Source organism: Prunus dulcis, chromosome 5, assembly GCF_902201215.1.
Source record: "Prunus dulcis chromosome 5, ALMONDv2, whole genome shotgun sequence".
NCBI classification, from domain to species: Eukaryota; Viridiplantae; Streptophyta; class Magnoliopsida; order Rosales; family Rosaceae; genus Prunus; species Prunus dulcis.
The window spans coordinates 2,701,348-2,722,421 of NC_047654.1; the positions used below are offsets into that span (position 1 = coordinate 2,701,348).

Sequence of the window (21,074 nt, forward strand, 5' to 3'; positions counted from 1 at the left end):
TCGCACATCATTTGCTCAGTTGAGAAATGTGGTAAGAACACTAGATTGATCATAAATGTGGTTGGCTTTCTATTGATTTATGTTGTTGTATTAATTTCTTTTGTTATGTGCCAATGATTCTTTCCATAGTCATTGACCATATAGGTATTATTATTAGATAATCCTTTTTGTTCAGGCATATATCTTGAATGGCTGGCAAATAATGCTAACAGAAAATTTAGAATTTGTACTATGGCTATATGTGACAGATTGGTCATTGGTATTCTTTTTAGATATATATATTTAACGAGATTAAATTTTTTTTTCTTTCATAGATGAAAGAGAAAGGAGAGAAGACTGATCGTCTGAGCATGTTTATCAAGACTCGAACAAAAAAGAAGAAAAGTGATGAAGATTAAGTTTTTTATGAGGACAATGCTAATATAAGTTTGAATATAGAGTTGTTTTGAAATTTTATCTTTTAGCCAAATGAACCAATTCTGCAAGTGTGATTTTATAGAATCAATTCAACCAATATTTGGAAGAAAAGGAAGAAGATGAACAAGATAAGTCATTTAGAGAGGAGATATTTACTAAAGTGATGGGAACTGATGCACATGGGCGTATTTGCATGTATGGCGCTGGTGTAACTCCATCTCAAGTGTTTGGTCAAAAATCAAATTCTTACAATAATGAGAATAGGATGAGAGATGAGCTAGAGAAACAATATCAATCAAAAATAGATAATCTCCAATCCAAGTTAAATGAAGCCAGCTCACAACTCAGTCAAGTGATGACTCATGTTGGTTTCCAAACCACCCCAGAAGAAAGTGAAAGCGGCCAGGTACATTATATTTATTGTCTTTCTCTTATTAAAGAATAAATACTGTTAAAATTTAAGTGATCTTAGTTTTTATTGTAACTTTGAAATATTTTAATTTCATATCCTCAATAGATTCCAGATGCCTCAAGTATGCATCAACGAAAATTTAGTGTTAATAGCAAGTTGCAGCCTAATTTAGACTTGGAGGCATAAAAGAAATTGTTTTCATTAAAAGCATAGATAAATATCTTCGAAACAAATTAAAAAATATATTTTTTCCATTTATTTATTTATGTTTTTGTCACTATTTTTAGGTTAGGGGTGAAGATGAAATACAAGATAATGATGACTCCTTAAAGTTTGAACTCTATTAATTTTAATACTTTTGAATCCATAATATTTTGTTTTATATCTAGAGATGGTATTGTTTACATATGACTTGAGATTTGAGATTCTATAATTATTAGTTTTTTGTTTTTTTGTTTTTGTTTTTGTTTTTAATGCAAAAGATGGTACTTTCAAGTACATGAATGAAGTTATTTTTGCTTTGATCAAGATATAACACCATTTTATAAGTTTTTATAGTCAATTCTAATTAAAAATCACAGTTTATATGTCAATTAAGACTGTCATTGGTGCTGCAAATTAAAGTGTTGAAGCAAGCTGTGCAAAATATTAAATTATAAAATAATTCAAAAAACTGAATTTATTAAAATTGTGTCACATAATTATTGCGACACTACATACAATCATTCAATCGTTTTTAACGATGCGTGCCACCATCATATACACTGTCACCAAAAAGGCAATTTCTTTGTAGTATAAGAATTAGCGACAGAACGGCACTGTCGCAATTACTTTAGTTACGACACTATGTCGTGTCGTAATTAGTGTCTTAAAATCGCGTCTTAAATCCGACGCTCAGTTTATTGCAACAATTTTTAATCATCGCAAATTCGACGCAATACGTTATTACGACAGCCCGAAGTGTTGTCAAAAGGGCTCAAATCATTTGCGATGCCTATTTTTGCAATGCGACAAAAAACGTCGCATTGCTGTCGCTAATCACTATTTACGACGCTTTGTTGTTTTTTTGTGACTGAATTTGCATGTCGCTAAAGGCCTTTTTTTCCGTAGTGATCTCTAGGAGCATTTGGTGTGGTGAGGTAGAGGACTCTAATCTTGGAGCTTTAAGGTGAAGGAGTCAAAATCAAGAGAAACAAAAGGCATTTCCAACAAAGGTGTTCATTCTTGAGAAATTAAGAAAATGTCATTAAGGGTAAAGATCTATTCCCTTTTTCTTTTTTCTATTTGTGTACAAAGAGACTAGGCTAAGATACTTGGTTTAAAATGATAAATGTTTGCCTCAACTAGTATAAACAAAATGAATTTTCCATTTAGAATGTTTTTGTAGTATAGGTAGTGGTAAAGTTCATTCCTAAACATTAGATGCATGTTTCCTTCAAGTGGTATCAAGAGTCAAGGTCTAGTCTCTTTGAGCCTTTTATTTTGGATATTGATTTTAATATGGGCTTGTTTTCAAACTTATGTGATATACGTGTTAGATTTTCTTTTTCATGTCACTTATTCATAGGATATGAGATATATGATGAATGACTAGGAGTATGAAAAGAAAAATCAAGAGATGACACCAATGGGGGTGGCGGCAAGGAGGGGCCTTTTGGGTCTTGTGTGTGTCCATGTGTGAAATGTTTACATGGTTGTATTAGTCTTGAAATTCTAAGCATGGAAATGATTATGAATTTAGGAATTTTGTGTGATTTGTGAAGAGACATAAAGATTTGAAAAAGGTTCTTGAAATGTTCTTAGTGTTCATGATATGTTCATAGGAGTTCTTGTCAAGCACGCTTTTTGATCTTATCTGATACTTGACATTTGTATGTTGAATGTTAGTAAAAAAACATTTTATGACATCCCATTACATTTTCATATAGTATATAGTTTTTGTCCCCTAAAGTTTTAAAAAGAAACCAATGAAAATGAAGATGCTTTTTGGTAAGCCTCGTCAATGGGCCGGGCCGGGCTAGCCTGGCCCAAAATTTATGGGCTTGGGCCGGGCCGGACCGTGCCGGAACAAATAAAAAAATATTAACGGGCCGAGGCGGGCCGGGTTTTTTTCAATAATCCAAAGCCTGGGCCCGATTCATAGGCCCGACTTTAATGGGCCTTATCAGGCCAGGCGGGGCAAGCCCAATTGGGCCTGGCCGAAACGGGCTTACTATTTAAAAAGTCAAATATATAAAATCCATTTCATCCTTGCTAAAGTATGACGCTTACAAAATGTCTTACAAATCTTAAACCCTTTCAAACAAAAAGGCCTTACAAAATCACAATCTAATACAACTTAGATTCACTCACAATCTAATCAAAAACTTCATAGCAAAGCAAACACTCAAAAGCATGATAATGACCCAAAGTCCATTACTATAGTAAAAATCCAATGCTTGCAAAATAAAATATAATCCTATTACATAACATTTCAACTTTGAATGGTCTCATTTTCAGATTCACTAACAATCTCAACTTCACTGTCTGCCATCCAATCTGGTCTTGATGCTGTAATGTTCATTAATTCTTCAGCTTGTTGCTCATCTACTGCTGCATCTTGCTTTCTTGAATATGCCAGGGCCCAATCTTTCAAGCAAATTAAAGCTTCTATTGTACTCGGACTCAAACTGGCCCTTTTCTCCGATACAACTCTACCACCTGCACTAAAACATGATTCTGATGCTACAGTAGAAGCTGGAACAGTTAGCAAATCTCTAGCAATAAGGGAAACAATAGGGTATGATGATTTATTGTTTTTCCACCAACCCAAAAGACTAAATTGATTATCATCGACTACTTCTATTGTTGGTAAATCAAGATAAAATTGTAATTCAAAAGTGTTGGTGGAAGAAGAAGAAGAAGAAGAAGAAGATAGCTTTTTCCTTTTCAAGCCTTCAATAGAGAAATTTCTCATTATAGGGACAGATATAGAACCAGAAGTTTGGCTCAAGGTAGTAAAAGTTACAACCTTTTGCACATTTTGAACCACATCAGGAATTACATTCTTCTTGTAGATATCAAATAACTGAAATAATAAAGTCTTTAAAGCTAAAATTTTTGTGTCAATGGTTAATTGATCAATACCTATCATGTTCAACCATTCAACAATTGCAAATAATTTAAACCTAGGGTCCATAATAGTAGCTAAGCAAAATACCATAGGAAACTCTTTCCAATATTTATCAAATTTTGTTTTCATTTCAGTCAAAGCATCCTTAAACAGAAAATTCAGAATATGCAGCAAATGATCCATGAATATCTGTTAAACAATTAATAACACGACTTGAAGTAGGATAATACACACCAAAAAATATCTTAGTCGAAGAATAAAAAATTTGTAAAAACCCACTAACAAGTTGTGCTATTGTCCAATCTTCTTCACTAGGTACTTGTAAATTACAAAAACGTGATTCATTTACCTTTTGAACATACCTATGCAAAAGGGCTTTATATTTTATAGCAACATGTAAAAGCTCATATGTTGAATTCCACCTATGAGGCACATCAATATATATATTTTTCTTTCCCATATGGAAATCACTACAACATTTAACCCAAATGTCATGTCTCTTGTTAGATGAATTCATGCTACGAACAATATCAGTAATTTTATCAATAGACGGAGATAAAACTTCAAATCCATCTTGCACAATCAAATTCAATATATGACAACAACATCGTACATGAAACAACTTTTCATGCACAGAATCCAGCAAAAGAGTTGATGGAAGTATACTTGCAGTTGAATCATTACTTGATGCATTATCTAATGATAAAGTAAATATTTTATTGTGAATGTTCCAAGATAACAATTCATCAAATATATGAGTTGCAAGTGACTCTCGGGTGTGTGGGTACTCAATCATTTTAAAAGCAAATTATCTTTTATTCAAACACCACTCTTTGTCGACAAAATGTGCAGTAAGTGACATATAACCCCTTTTCTGTCGTGATGACCAAACATCAGAAGTTAAACAGATTTTTGAATCAAGTTTTTCAAAAACAACAAGCAAATTAATCCTTTCTATATCAAATTTTTTTAGCACATCCCTTTTACATGTAGAGGCAGAAATTCCTTTATATTGAGGACAAAATGCACGCTGAATCAAGCCTTTAAAATCATGGCTATCAACAAATTTAAATGGCAGTTCAGCTCTAATAATAAAATCCACAAGTTCTTTTCGAGCAATATCATGATCATAAACAAAATTAGTCAAATTTTCAACAGCATCAGCATTTAATAACATTTGACCTGGACTTACCCTAGCTTGTGCATCTTCATGCCCTTTTAAATGACGAGATGAATTACTAGTGCCACTACTAGAATTACCAACCAACAAAGTATTACAAATAACACACTTAGCCTTAGTTACTGGTTTACCATTTTCAATTTTGTTAACCTTTTCAAAAAAAGACCAAACTTTACTTTTACTCTAGGTGCACTAGGTGACTCTGAAGGGGGATTTGACTCTAAAGGGGGATTGGAATCATTTGTACTTCCATTCAAAGGTGACGCACTAGAAGCATCCATTTTGATGATATTAAGAAAATAAAGGCAAAATGGAAGGTGTCACTTGATAAACAGCAGAGCACTAGCTTTACTTTTGCAGCACTAACTCCTGCAAAATAAACCAAGAAATCATTAATAATCAAAGTTCAGCACAAATACAGCAAGATACATTAACACCTGATATGATATCCGCAAGTGAAGATATATAAATATAGGAACTTGGAGCTAAACATAAAAACAATAACAACAAAAGAAATAGATGAACTTGTTTACAACAAACAGATTGTAGCAAAAGGATAGAGATGAACTTCTCATAATCTTAGTTTCTCTTGCACACAAATGAGACCAAAGAGAGAGATCTTAGTTGAAAGAAGAAATCCAAATGGATACATGAATTATTGGACTTGGATCGTTGTTTTCGATCTGCAATCTTAGTTTCTCTTGGACTTGGATCTACAAGATCGAATGAGGAGAGAGAGAGAGTCAAAGAGAAATGAAGAGGTTGAGAATCGAGATAGCTAAAGAGAAATGAAGAGGAAGACAGAGCCGAAGAGGAAGAGAGAGACGCAGGAATGTGGGTGCGGCGCTAGGTTTAGAATTTGGAGAGACTGATTTGATAATGCCTTTTTATATAGAGGTATTGTATTGGGCTGTCTGACCTAAATGGCTATTTTTTTTCTCCAGAAACAAGCACTGCCCCTAACGGCTATATATATATGGGCCTAATGGGCCAGGCTTTTGTAGGCGGGCCGGGCTTGCTCAGGCTTAATCTGGCCGGGCCTATGGGTTGGGCTAGGCTTTAGACCCCAAGCCCAAGCCTGGCCCGGCTCAGTGAAGGCCGAACCATCCAAAAGCCCATATCGGGCCGGACTGAGCTTTTTCTCAATGGGCCGGGCGGGCCCCCATAGGCCCATGAGCCCGCGGGCCAAATGATGAGGCCTACTTTTTGGGTACAAAAGATGGTACCAACTTGTGGTCCCAAAATCACACCATCTTTTTCAAAATATCAACACACACACACACTCTTACATGGCCGACCCCACCCTAGGATTCCTTTTGGGGTCCTCGTGTAATTTTTGTAAATTAGGGGCTGTTTATGCAATTGCTGAAAAATTACAGTTTGCCCAAAACTTCAATTAATTGTGGTTTTGCCCCATTTCACTATATGACAAAGAGTTTTTCATACTTTTGTGAAAATTGTTTATTTGTTTGAAATAAATGTTTCATTGAAATTAAGCCCATATTATTCAATAACAAATTTTAGAATTAGATTCTAAGTTAATTATCTAATGAGATTAAATAATCAAAGAGATGATTATGGACTTATGAACACAAATACATGACACAATGTGATTGGCCGATTATTCATTAGATGAACGGAATAGGTTTGATTTATTGATTTGTAAATTAAATAGGGGTTTGCATGCCTCTCATCTTTCTTAATCTCAAATGTAATTCCCTTAAAGTCCATTAGGCTTTAAGTTATGTATCTCAAGTTCTCTATTCTCAAATAGTTATAAGGAAGAAGGAAGATCAAGAAAAGGAATAATCAAGTCAAGATTACTTGTATTATTAATGGGTCCAACGCCCAATAACAACCATGAATGTTTTATGTAGTTAAGACGTGTAATAAAATCAACCTCCTTCCAAAGGCCTTAGATCCGACATCTTGGCTAGATGGTAGATCGAAATCAAGTCCATAATCATCCATCAGTCTATAGATGACTATTTATCTAAACTTAAGGAAATGCGAAGGCTTTCCGTTACTAGTAGTGCATATTCCCAAATCTCAAATAAAAGAGTTTTATAAAATTGATTTGATTTGTAAAACAAATAGTGGGAGCATCGTACAACTACTAATATGATTTAGAATAATAGTTGTCCTAGGCCAAGTAGTTTAATTGGATTAAAGATGTTTATGATGAGGCCTTAAAACCCTCAATTAACTAAAATAAGTAGAAAAAATATAGACTTTTTGAAAGCCTAGTCGTGGCCTTCCACCATGGTTAATTCTGAATAGGCTTGATGCTTGTGAAGGCTTCGCCTCAGATATGGGGATCAGACAGAAAGATGTTCTTGCTTAGGAAGAATTCGTTTATACATTGAATGTTACAAGGATAGGCTCAAATATGGACCAACATTCTATTATGATGAGGTTCATGATTGAATCACTATACTTTGTTAGAATGGTGGGCCAATACTTAACTAGTACAATGGTGCCTCACGATAATATTTGGGGGTATACATTTGCTAGAGGCCAAATTATATGGGAACTCACATTATGATGTGAATGAGTAGAATGACTCTCTCTTTATTATTTATGTTATCCCTAGATCCTATTATGGTGCGGTGATCCAAATAATAGGGAGCCTCCCATCCCGCTAAGAGACATCTTACAGAAGTCTCTCATATTCCATTTTTGAGGGATTATGGAAATCGTGTAAAATAGTGGGAGGATCCATAGAATTTAAAGACCCTAAATCTATGGCTTTAACCAAAACAATCTAATTTTATTTATGTTATATTTGTAGATACTTCTGTAGAACCCCATTCATAACACATTACACAAAGCAAGCCTCAAATTAACCATATAATGTCAAAAGGGATTAACTTCCATAAGGATGCTAAAAGGAAGAAGAGATGTAATGTACATCTTTTATGCACAAGAAACAAAACTTATGAAGAGAGCAATTTTGTCCTTGAGTTAGTAATGGCATTTGAACCTTCCACCTGGATAATGGATTCATGAGCTAGCAGACACATTTGCAATACATTGCAAGGTCTAGCAGATCATAGGAAGTTGTTAAAAGGGGAAATAGTACTATGTGTCTGTAATGGTACCCAAATATCGGCAAAAGCAGTAGGCATTTTCCACCTTAAGCTACCACATGGGGAGACACTTGAACTTAAAGAATGTCTTTATCTTCCACGTTGCGTAAAGAACCTAGTATCTGTTTCGGCATTGCTGAATGAAGATTACATTGTTACATTCAATAGAATAGGATGCTCTTTACAACAAGGCAATTGAATCATATGTAAATATACTATGATTGATGGTCTCTACCAAATTCAAATTGTGGAAAATAGCAATTGCTTGATTGAGATGCCAGAACCTAAGAGGCCCAGAGAAGAACTCAATCCAACTCAATTTTGGCACCTAAAATTAGGACACGTTGACCAAGTTAGGATCCAAAGGATGGTCAAACAGGGATACCTTGAATCTTTGGGTTCAGTCCCTATGCCCACATGCGAATCCTGTCTTCAAGGTAAAATGTCAAACTTTCCTTTTTCATGAAAAGGGGAAAGAGTCATTTGCTTCTTGAATTAATCCACACTGATGTATGTGGGCCTGTTGAACGGAAAATTTTCACAAAAGCAATTAGCCAAGGATTTGACTTGGGTTAGAATTGAATTTGTTTTGTCCCTGCAATCTTATCAAGAAAAACATATAAAAATAAAATAGATGTATTTCAGTGGTTTTGAAACACCAAGAGATAAGTATCTCGGTTGAGAAGTGGTCATCAGCCTGAATTCAAACTCATCATAAGATAGCCTCTATAAGAGGCATGACATGAGGGGAGAAAAAAAAAGAAAAAAGACAACAGCAGGAGGACAGAAAAAGAGCAGAAAGGAGAACAGTCAGAGCAAGAAGAAAAATTAGCAAGCAGACTTGAGAAAGGAAAGAGCCATTTCAAGGGTCAGTAATCTCTCTAAGGGACAGCTCCGCTCAAGTAATTCCGAGGATACGATCCGCACCCAGCAGTTTGTTTGATCAATCCATAGAAATTCTTGGCTATGATGATTGAAATCATCATAACCAAGGTTAAGAATCTCTCCGAGGCTTGGCTCCGCTCAAAGAACTCCAGCAGTGTTTTCAGGTTTGCCTTCCATGATGATTTCAATCATCATGTTTTATGGCATAGTCTATGCCATCATATGCCACCAAATAAGCTCTTCCAGGAGCAAAGAATCTCTCAAATCATGGATGTAGAGATGAACCCACCATGGGATCAAAATCAAAAGAGCAAAGGCTTGTAATTACAAGTCCCTGTGTAAAATTTCTGCATGAAGCATCCGAAACCAAAAGGGGCGCATGGAAATTGAATTGCCTCCTCATGAGTGTTTGCTGCCTGCAAGCCAACGAAAAAAAGCCAACAGAGGAAGAATAGGAGCAAAAGAAAAAGTGGTTCTGTGTGTTGGGTTTTGTTAGTAAAAGACAAAACAAGGGGGATAAAAAAGTAATGAAATAAAAAAAAAGGGGGCTGTATCGCACAGCCCCTCCTCCCTCTCTTGAATATTTCTTTGGTTTATTATGACTGGGAAAAAGAAAAGGACATGGACAATGGTACATCAACAGCAAACAAAAAAAAAAGGGGAGCTGGCAAGGCATGTACCACAAGTTCTCTCTTGGGTTTCTGAAGCAAAATGACAGGTGGTTTCCTCCACCAAACTCCAAAGCCTTCAAGCTGGCAGCACAGTCTCTTCATGCAAAAGAGAAGACAAGAGGTCAGAAGCATGGAAACAGACAAAAGAAAAAAATCAAAGGAAAAGAGGAGTTCAAGGGGGGGAATTACCACGTGAAAGGCAAGAGGATTTCTTGAGTTATTGACCTTGGGAAAGTTACAGCACACAAAGGACAATAAGAGAGTTTGTCTCTTTTGGTTCCAAGTCAGCCCAGAAGCATCCAATTAATTGGAGGGTCTTCTATTGCTACCGCTATTGCTGTCCATGCAGACAAAAGTCCTAGTTAATTCAATCAATAAATAAAATAACAGAGAAGAACTAAGGAATGGCATGTGGGTTACCACGTGAAATCCGCTTCCGTTTGATAGTGCAACAGGTGGCTTGAGCAAAGTTATGTGCTGGTCTGGAGAAGCAAACGAAGAATAATGTTAAGACTTTCGTTTTGTGGCTGTTTGCTGGTGCACTACATGTTTTTTTTTTTTTTTTTTTTATATATAAGGAAGACAACCCAATCCTATGTGGACAAGAAGTTTGCTTCACTGGATGATCCAGCAGTTCCAAATCAATAAGGAGTTTAATCCATACTTCACCTGGAGAAGGATTTCTATCCTTTGGGTGTCTTATTCAAATTGAAAGACACCTGTTAATGGCACCAATACGTGAGGGATCCAGCTGGAGCAAAGCAAGGCCTTTGGTTTACTATGTTTTGCTGAATGTAAACAGAAGAATAAAAAAAAAAAAAAAGGGATAAAAGCTTGTGGAGAATCAAATTCACATGAAGTCAATTGCTGGGGCTATGACACTACATAGGCAAAACGAAATGAAGAGTAAATGTGTTGGTGAACCCACCACTTGTGAATTCAAAAGGAAGAGGACTTCTTCCTCTTTGACTTGCAGCAGAGTAAGGAAAAAAAAAAGAAGTCTTGGACTTCACGGACTTGCATGTCCAAAGTGGATTCAAGATTATGTCTTTGATTGTAACAAAAAAAAAAAACAACAAAAGAAAGGGTTCGATGCAAGATGTGTTTTGCCAAATGCTTATCTCCTCTAATAGGTCGTATGCAAGAGACCGGAGAAGAAAGAATTGGCAAGTTTGACAAAAGCTAACGAACCCAAAGCTGCCAGCCGCATCAATCTGAACACACGAAGTTTGAGTCCAGACTCATGCGAACCGATCCAAAGGAAGGGCAGATTTCTCCAAGTTCACCCTCCACGGTTCAAGCTATCAAACTTCTAAATAGGAAGGAGTAGAATTATAAAAAAGAAAAATAAGATGAATCGAGGAGACACAATACTTGTCTTTTGTTTAAGAAGCAAAAGGCCCCATGCCAATGACAAACGGAAGGGAAAATCAAGCCACAAGAGTAGTTGGCTTGTACCGATGTCAAGAAGTCAAGAGTAGAGGGCCCATTCTTTGTAAATGTCCACTAAGCTCAGGAATATGCTTTACAATATAAAACAAGCATCGAGCTTCACACAGATAGAAGACAAGGTGAAGGTTTGAAACCAAGGCTCTTTCAAGTCCCTCACGTCACTTTTGGTGACTGCAACAAACGAAAACAAAGTGTCCAAGCACTTGTGCTCCTTTGTATTCCAAGGACGAAGATGTGAGTTCACTACTTGCAGTACCAAGCTATGCAAGTAAAAGCACAAAAGTGTCAGCAATGGTTCACGAGAACTAAATCAATTGACGGTCAGGAAGGCTCAATAAAATGCTTACGTCATTCGGGTCTATCTGCCTCAATTCTCAAATGCAAGATGGCTATCAAACATGCCCACAAAATCTCAACAAGAAATATGGGAATCAATCACTGTGGCAAAGAAGCTATTCATAAAGGAGTGTCAAGCGACTCAACCATACCGTGTCGAAGACTCCATTCCAAATAAATGATTGATCGTGCTACGAGCATTAAGCTCACTCTCAAAAGATACCAAAGGAGCATCAATATGGATTAACAGGCTTATCAACCACAATAGCCCATTAATCTCAAATCCTCCAAATCATGCATGGATACAAATGCAAATGTCAATTGTAGAGAATTAGTGGGTTCATCAAAAATGCCCATTATTTTTCTTGGACATTGGAAAAAGGAAAAAGGGTACAAAACCATCCAATTCCCCATGGGTCATCTACCCATGCAAATTTCAATGAGATTAAATCTCTCAAATTCAAGTTCTCAATTAGTGGGCTACACTTACCCATTAATTTTCAATTTTTCTCATGGGTCATTTACCCATGAAAATTTCAATGAGATTAAATTCAAATCTCTTAAACACAAACTCTCAATTAGTGGGCCACACTTACCCATTAATTTTCAATTTTTCCCATAGGTCATCTACCTATGGAAACCTCCAAATTGTCCCAAAGACACATTCTCAATTAATGGGCCACACTTACCCATTAATTTCCAAATCAATTTGGAACTACGTCGGTTTGATCCCGTCAAGGGTACGTAGGCAGTCTAACATCCCAATAGACGCAACCGCAATCAAATTTAAATATCTGGTTTATCTTAACCAAATTCTGCCATTAAAAAAAAAACTTTCCCAAACGCAATGGTCAATGTTTAGGAAAAATTAATGGGATAATTAAAATTACTCATTATTTTTCTTGGACATTGACAACAACGAAAGTGGTACAAAACCATCCAATTTTCCATGGGTCATCTACCCATGAAAACTCTAATGAGATTAAATCCAAGTCTCTCAAACAGAAATTCTCAATTAGTGGGCCACACTTACCCGTTGATTTCCAAATTCCGAACTACGTTGGTTTGATCCCTTTGAAAGGGTACGTAGGCAATCTAGAGATTCAATCTAGATGCAACCATCCCAAATGCAATCCCATATCGAATCCCTGGTTTATTCAGCTAAATTCACTCAAACACTTCTCAATACAATTCAAATCAAATTTCGCTCGCAATGGGTCATTTATTCATTGCGATTCTTTGAACTACGAGTGGCTTGATTCCCGCAAGGGATACGTAGGCATCCTGAGGTTGGACTTGGGAGCGGTTGCAAAATCAAACACACACGTTCTGTTTCTTTGTGATGGAATCAAAGGGTGTTCCCTTGAAGCAAGGGATTGTAATTAAGAGACTTGCATCTCGAATGGGTCGAACCTAAAATAATAAAACCCCGTTATTTAATTAGTGGTGGTGAAATTATATTTGGAGGATCACATTTTCCTTCAACAGGGCCATTGTCCACTACATCAATGGTGGTTTTTCTTACTTCACTACGTTCACCGATGATTATCTTGGTTGGGCTATATATACCTAATAAAGCACAAGTCCGAAGCCCTTGAAAAGTTCAAAGAATTTAAGAACGAAGTTGAAAAGCAAACAGGAAAGAATATCAAGATTCTAAGATCAGATCAAGGAGGAGAATACTTGGGTACTAAGTTTCTTGAATATCACAAGAAACATGGCATCCTATCTTGATGGACCCCACCTGGAACTTTACAAATTAATTGTGTCTCCGAAAGGAGAAACCGAACATTGATGGACATGGTCCAATCAATGATGAATTATACTGACTTGCTAATATCGTTTTGGGGATATGCACTTCAAACTGTAGTATACCTGCTAAACAGAGTACCTTCCAAATCCGTGCCCAAAACACCATATGAAATGTGGTTTGGGAGGAAGCTAAGTCATAATCATCTTAAGATATGGGGTTGTCCGGCTTATGTCAAGAAGCATGATATTGACAAGTTAGACGTTAGATTAGAAATGTGTAGATTCATTGGATATCCAAAGGAAACTTTAGGATACTATTTCTACCATCCAAACGAACAAAAATTGTTGCAAGATCTGCAAGATTTCTTGAGATTGATTTTGCATTGGATGACACCTGTGTGCAAAAGGTTGAGCTCAAGAAAGAGTCTGGAGAGCCTCATGAACCTGAAGTATAGTCTGATCTAGTTGACAATCCGGTCCCTTTACCCACACTCACCCAACCTCCACATAGGTTTGAAAGGATCAGTAAAGCACCTGATAGATATCTGGGCTCACACCATGTTCTTCTCATGAGAGATGACATGGAAGATCTTGAAGACTACATGAATGCCATGTTGGAAATTGACTCAAAGAAATGGTAGGAAGCTATGAAGTCTAAGATGGATTCTATATATGCAAACCAAGTCTGGACTCTGTTGACCCACCTGAAGGTATTGTACCAATATGAAACAAATGGGTCTTCAAGAGTTAGAAGGGCTCGGATGGCAAGGTGGAGACCTATAAAGCTAGATTAGTAGTTAAAGGATACATAAAAAGAGAGGGAATTGACTATGAAGAAACTTTCTCTCCTGTAGCAATGATAAAATCCATCTGCATACTTCTCGCCATAGCAGCATATTATGACTATAAGATATGGCAAATGGATGTGAAAACGGCTTTTCTGAATGGCCACTTTCAGGAAGAAATCTACATGGATCAACCTGAAGTATTCATATCTAAACATGAAGAGAAGAAAGTATGCAAACTTCAAAGGTCAATCTATGGACTGAAGCAGGCTTTAAGGAGTTGGAACATGTGTTTCGACGAAGCCATTAAAGGTTATGATTTTAGACAAAATGAAGATGAACCTTGTGTATACAAGAAAAACAGTGGGAGCGCAGTCATATTCCTCGTACTATTTATAAATGACATATTAATGTTTGGAAATGACATAGGCATGTTGACCTCTGTGAAACTATGGTTATCAAAGACCTTCTCAATGAAGGATCTGGGTATCAATGACTATAAGGATAGATCGAGAAAACTAATTGGATTATCTCAATCCCTGTATGTGGACAAGGTGCTCAGAAGATTCCAAATGGAACATTCCAAGAAGGGTTTTCTGCTAGTCAGACATGGTATTCACCTGTCTAAGAGCATGAGCCCTAAAACCCTAGAAGCAATGATACAGATGAGCAGGATCCCATATGCCTCCGCAATTGGGAGCCTAATGTTTGCCATGCTGTGTACGAGGCCTGATATCAACTATGCTGTGAGCATCACAGGCAGATATCAATCAAACCCAAGATCAGAACACTAGAGTGTGGTAAAGACCATGTTAAAGTACCTCAGAAGGACAAAGGATATGTTCCTAGTCTAAGAAACCCAGAATTACTAGTGGAAGGATATACAGACTCATATTTCGAATATGATGTTGATGATCGGAAATCTACTTTTGGATATGTGTTCACATTGAATGGAGGGGCATTCAGTTGGAGATATTGCAAGTAGAGCACCACTGAGGACTCCACAACTGAAGTAGAGTGCATAGCTACTTCGGAAGCAGCAAAGGAAGCGAGCTGAATGAGGAAGTTCATTATTGAACTTGGAGTGGTCCCAAGCATTGAGTCACCAGTCATTTTACACTTGACAATAATGGGGCTATAACACAAGCCAAGGTTGTAACACCCTGACTCCAAAGTAAACCCTTTATTTAAGTTATTTAAATTATTTAAGGGAAATTACAAATTTACCCTTGAGATAAGGGCATTTTGGTCATTTTCTTAACTATAGAGAGTTTGGGGCCGTGACTAGTATTTTTGGATAGGTCGTACTGAGACGAGTTTGTAGACACATAGTGGGCTCGAATCGGAGTTGTAACGAGAGAGATATGGTCAAAAGAAACCTAGTGGCACAATCGTAATTATTTCGAAATGGGATTTTTTTAAAATCAGATTTCTCTCTCTCTCTCTCTCTCCCTCACGCGAGCTCTCTCTCTTTCCTTTTAAACTCCGGCCACCAGCCACGGCTGTGGACGGGGCCGGCACCAAAATGATCGGGGAATCGTCATCTTCCAGCCCTTGCCGACTCCCGCCTCCAGTCGCCGTGGTTTCGCCGAAAAATGGAGAAGAATCGGCTGGTGTCATCCGATCTTCGCTGTCGTCGATCTCTCTCCTCCGGCCACCGATTCCGACGAGTGAGGTATGGTTTCTCACATACTTTTCATGCTCTAGCTGCCTGTTAGGTAGGATTGGATCGATTCTTAGCGTAGCCAATTCGATTCTCGAATTGAAATTCGGTCGATTTTGGGATCGAGATTCCGGTCACTTCCGGTCAATTTTTGGGGTAGGTCCAAGAACAATAGTGGCTCCAAATAGGGTCTTATACCAAGGGTAGGAGTTTGGAGCCGTGGTTTTGAGATTTTCCGGCGATGCGCTTTGGACACCCAAAGCTGCCGGTGCATGTGGCGGAGCGTGGGCACTATAGAAGAAGGGCATTATTGGCCCAATGCGATCTTTTGGTTGTCACGAGTGCGTAGGATTTTGCGGATCTCAATTTGGACATCGTTTGACTATCAAACAGATTTTCGAATATTGTGCGTTATCCGGGTTCGATAGGTTGGGACTGTTGGGTGGTCCCAAATTTAATATATGTTAATCTAGGTATTTCTTGGATCGTGAATCGGAGCCCCGGATGTTCCCATTTAATAATTTAAAGTTTATGTTTTATATTAACCGTTAGATCGTGCGATCGTGAGCGATCTGACCGTCCGATCTGAACCAAACTTGCAGGACGAGTGTCCTATACCTTGCAGAACCCATAGGAACTTTCAGATCGAAATTTGGAGGTCGTGGTCCCCCCAGGGTTAAGGTAGTTTGACCCTTGGTTGATCGTGAGTCTCCAGGAGTAATCTCACATTCCCAGGGGGATTATCAAGTGCTAGACTATTGTTGAGGTCTACACAATATTAGAATTAATATATATGTTTGTATAAGGGTACAAAAGAGTCTAGAATGTCAGTTTGAAGTGCTATACGTGCTACCTTAGGTACCTCCCCTGATTTTGGTTACACTACAAGTATCACCCTGTGAAAGTTAGGTCCCACGTGGTGTAGGTTATCCGGCGTGCAGACAGGCCCCATACATGGCGTTGGTTGTACCGGCACATGGGGAGATATTGTGATATGATGTTCAGGTCTCGCGTGGCTTAGGTTATAAGGCGTGTCGACAAACCCCATACGTGGCGTTGGTTGCACCGGCGTATGGGGAGATATGTGATATGATGTGCAGGTCTCGCGTGGCGTAGGTTATATGGCGTTGAGACAGGCCCCATACGTGGCGTTGGTTGTACCGGCGTATGGGGAGATATTGTGATAGTATGGCATGGTCGCACGTGGCGTAGGTTATCCGGCGTGTTGACAGGCCCCATACGTGGCGTTGGTTGTACCGGCGTATGGGGAGATTATGTGAAATACAAAGGAATGAAATAAGGTATTGCCTATGTGTGGAATTAGGTTTTATGGAAGAATTACGTGTGGCTTGATCCCTCAAGAAGGGTATGTAGGCAGCCTAAGGTTATTAGGTGCAGCCGCAGACTAAATGTTAGTCATTATGGAGATTGGTTCGGACCTTGTTGTTGGTCCTGAAATTGAGGTGAAAATGTGATTGTGTTAGAAGGCTAAAACCTCGTATGTTGAAATTTAATAGTCATAATTTATATTTTGAATTTATCGTTTGCCTTGCTTAAGGCATGAATTGATTTGTTAGCATGCTTGGTAGTTGAGAATTATTGGAAGGCCGAAGGCCATTTATGTGAATTGCATGAAATTATATTGTGCATGCTGCCAGTTGTGGATATTAAATGCGTTTTTATGCAGGTTGAAATTTTAGGAAATGTCCAATTTTTAGGGGAGACTCTGCCAAAATTTCGACAGAAAGTCTTGGTCTTTAGTAAGTGGGCCCGACATCAGGGTGATGTTGAGAATTCCACAGGATTCGCCTTGGGTTTTGGGAAATTCGGGGCAGGTCCTTTCAAAGGAACCAAGGTTTCATCAAAGATCCAAGCACATTCAGAGGCGCTATCACTTAATCAGGGAATATGTTGCTAATGGAGATATTAGCGTGCTCAAGGTGGCTTCAGCAGACAACGTAGCAGATCCACTCACAAAGCCTATGAGTCAACTTCAGCTGGACCGACACATGGAGAAAATGGGTATTAGATACATGTCAGATTGACTTTAAAGTGCAAGTGGGAGATTGTTAGAAATATGCCCTTAAAGCCAACGAATTATGTAATAGTTAGAGTTAAGGACATCTTTAATAAAAAAAAATTATGTTATCAATTGTAACATCCCAACCCAAATTTAAGTATTCATTTAATTTAATAAATTTAATAGTTAGAGTTAAGGACATCTTTTATGAAATCATTTTGCCCTCAGGGATAGGGTTATTTTGGTCATAATTGAGTCCGTAGACACATAGTGGGCTCAAATCGAAGTTGTTACAAGCTACGAAATATCAGTGGCATAATCGTAAATATTTTGAAGTTCAGTTTTTAAAACCCATATTTTTTCTTCTTTCTCTCTCTCTTCCCCAAAATAGCCCCCATGTATAGCCGATTGGTTTGTGGCTGCCACCACCACCTCCGGCCACCAATCTTGATGGGGTTGGTACCAAAAGATCCGTCATGACCTCCTATCTCCATCCCACCCCATCCCCGCCGCCAGCCACTGCCGCTGCCGAAAAATATCAAAAAGTCGTCTGTTTTGACCCAAAACTTCTGACGTTCGTTCCGGCGATTCCAGCTACCAAATATGTTGATCTAAGTATGCTTTCTCATCCTCTGAATGTGCTCTAGCTGATGATTGGGTTGATTAGGATCGATTTTTGAGTTTTGGAACTCGATTTACAACTTAAAGTTTCAGCCAGTTTTCGGCAAGTTTCGGTCACATTTTGGCCATGGTCGAAGAATAAAAGTTGCTCCACTCGTTGTTCTAATTACGTAGGTATAGGTATTGATGGGTGTTTTGAGAATTTTTCGGTCACAAGAATTTTTCAAGACACTTACGCGCTCCCGATGCGTGGGCATTGTTTGGGTGACCCATTTGGTCATAAAATGATCCCCATGTCGTCCCGAGCACGATTGTATGCTCTGATTTGAATTTGGTTATCGTTTGACTATCGATCGGATTATACATATTAGGCGTTATCCGGGTTCAATATGTTCAGACCGTTGTATCGACTCCAATTTCAAATATGTTGATTTAGGCATCTCTAATAAGGAGATATAGTCATCATCAAATTAGGAGATTTGGATCCCAATAAAATCCATAATGGAATCAATCTCTACGAATTTGGGTAAAGAATACAATAGTTTTATTCTCTACGAAACCCTAGCCTCCAAGGCTCCTATAAATAGATGGCTTCATTCATCATTCAAGGTACATCTAAACCTACTTGGAAAACCCAATAAAAATACATGAAGCTCTCTCCCTCTCTCTCTCTCTCTCTAGCTGGCGGCAACACCCTTAACGCCAACCTCTCAACTCCCCACTCTCCATATTTTCTCTATACGGCTCTGACTGCCCAGTTCACACCATACATACATCTCCGTACCCTTTTGTTAGCTATTGTTTTCTTACAAACACTCGAACTAACTTAGACAGCTTGGCCAACACCTCCTGGGTATGGTCTATTGACTCTAGTCTTTTTTACACGAATCGAGGTGAAGAGAGATGAAAGATCAAAGTGCGAAGGATCTATAAGCAAATATTCTCATGCAAGATTATTTGCACAAACATTTGGTGCTTTCATTAAGAGCATGAGTTATACTCAACGCGTGCTCAAGGAATCCGTTCCTCCTATTTTCCAATCCACCGAAGCCTTCCAAACAACCATGGTTGGAAGCAAGCACATGAGGAGCAAGACTGCCTAGATGGCTCAATCCGTGACAGCCACTCTTCCCACAATCCTGGGATCGACATGGTGGCACCACCTCCTCACGCAGCCATGAACCCCAAAAAAGAAAATACGAAGAATAAAAATATATATATACGTGTTCGACTTTCCTTGGGATGCACGGCAACTCCTCTCTTTGACAAGCGGTACAAATTCTCCAAAATCTCTCTCAAGCTAAGAAAGTAGAGAAGTTAAGTTTGTGATGTGAAGAAGAGTGAAGAGAAGCTCTACATTTATACATGTTGGGCATCTTAGGTAGAGAAGGAATCACAAGCCAATTCCTACTGGGAACCCAACTCTAAGAAAAGTCAAAAGCCCACTTCAATTAGGAATCCAATATGCAAAAGAAGTCTAACTCACTGAAGAAAGCCCAGACACAGTTGGAGAGCTCGAAAAATAATTTCATCTCTTACATGCCACACAAGCACCATGCAGAAGCTAGGGGGCGTTTGTGGGAGCAAATATTTTTGCTACAATCGCAGGATGCCAAGTGGAAAAGAAAAATATCCCTTAGATTAATTAATTGAGCCCATTTATTTGCCCAATTAATTAATACTAAAAATTAAGATAATATCTTAAGGGTGGTGATTTTCCCACTCCCTTTTTATCCACCTACACTCCCTTTTGTTTTTTCTAATACTTTTACTATAAGATAAAAGTGAGTGTAAGTGAACAAAAGAGGAGTGAAAACATACAATTTTAAAAAAATGGAGGGTAAGTGGATAGAAAGGGAGTGGGAAAATCAGTACCTTATCTTAATTATGTGATATTGTCTTTATTTAATAAGATAATACCACTAATTTAGATATTATCCTAATAAGGAGATATAATTATCATCTTCAAATTAGGAGATTTGATCCCAATCAAATCCCCAATGGGCTCAATGTCTACAATTTGGGGAAAGAATAAACTCATTCATAATAAAAGTTTTATTCTCTATGAAACCTTAGCCTCCGAGGCTCTTATAAATAGATGGCTTCATTCAACACTCAAGGTAACTCTAAACCTAGCTCCGAAACGCTACAAAAATACCGAAGATCTATCTCCCTTCTCTCTCATAGCTACCACACACGGCTCCAGCCATTCGATTCTCACCCTAGAGAACTCTTCATACCCTTTTTAGCTATTGTTTCACCTAGACTCAATCGAACTAACCTAGGCATCGGAGGGTTTTTGACCAATACCCACCAAGTGTGGTCGATTTACTCTAGTCTTTTTTACAAGAATTGAGGAAGATATAGAAGGAAGTTCAAAGAACGAATGATCTAGAAGTGAATATTCTCTCGAGAGATTATTTGAACAAACAAACGGGAAGGATTATATTGGCAATTTTAATTAGTGTGAGATTAAATTGGCTAAGTTTTTAGTTCATAAGTTTAATTTCTACAAGGTTATAATTCAGAGAGTAAAACATATGAAAATCCAAAAAACTATGAAGTGTGTTTTCGCGCACACACAAATTACCATGATGATTTGAATGTGAGACCAATTGTGGGCTCAAGGCCTATTTTGACACTAGACGAAAGTATAACTTAAGCGGTTGAGGAATTGTC

General features: G+C 37.9%; 1 long non-coding RNA gene across 2 annotated transcripts; it reads right to left on the reverse strand.

The window, feature by feature from the left end:
- Positions 1-9,326: 9,326 nt before the first annotated feature.
- LOC117628488 lies at positions 9,327-10,516 on the reverse strand. Of its 2 annotated transcripts, XR_004585956.1 has the most exons (4): positions 10,436-10,516; positions 10,187-10,248; positions 9,956-10,103; positions 9,327-9,860 (listed from the first exon to the last, which is right to left on the reverse strand). It is a non-coding gene; the product is annotated as an uncharacterized LOC117628488 (long non-coding RNA). The 2 variants fall into 2 exon arrangements; XR_004585955.1 differs by lacking the exon at positions 10,436-10,516 and having other exon boundaries at positions 10,187-10,418.
- Between the last annotated feature and the right edge of the window lie 10,558 nt (positions 10,517-21,074).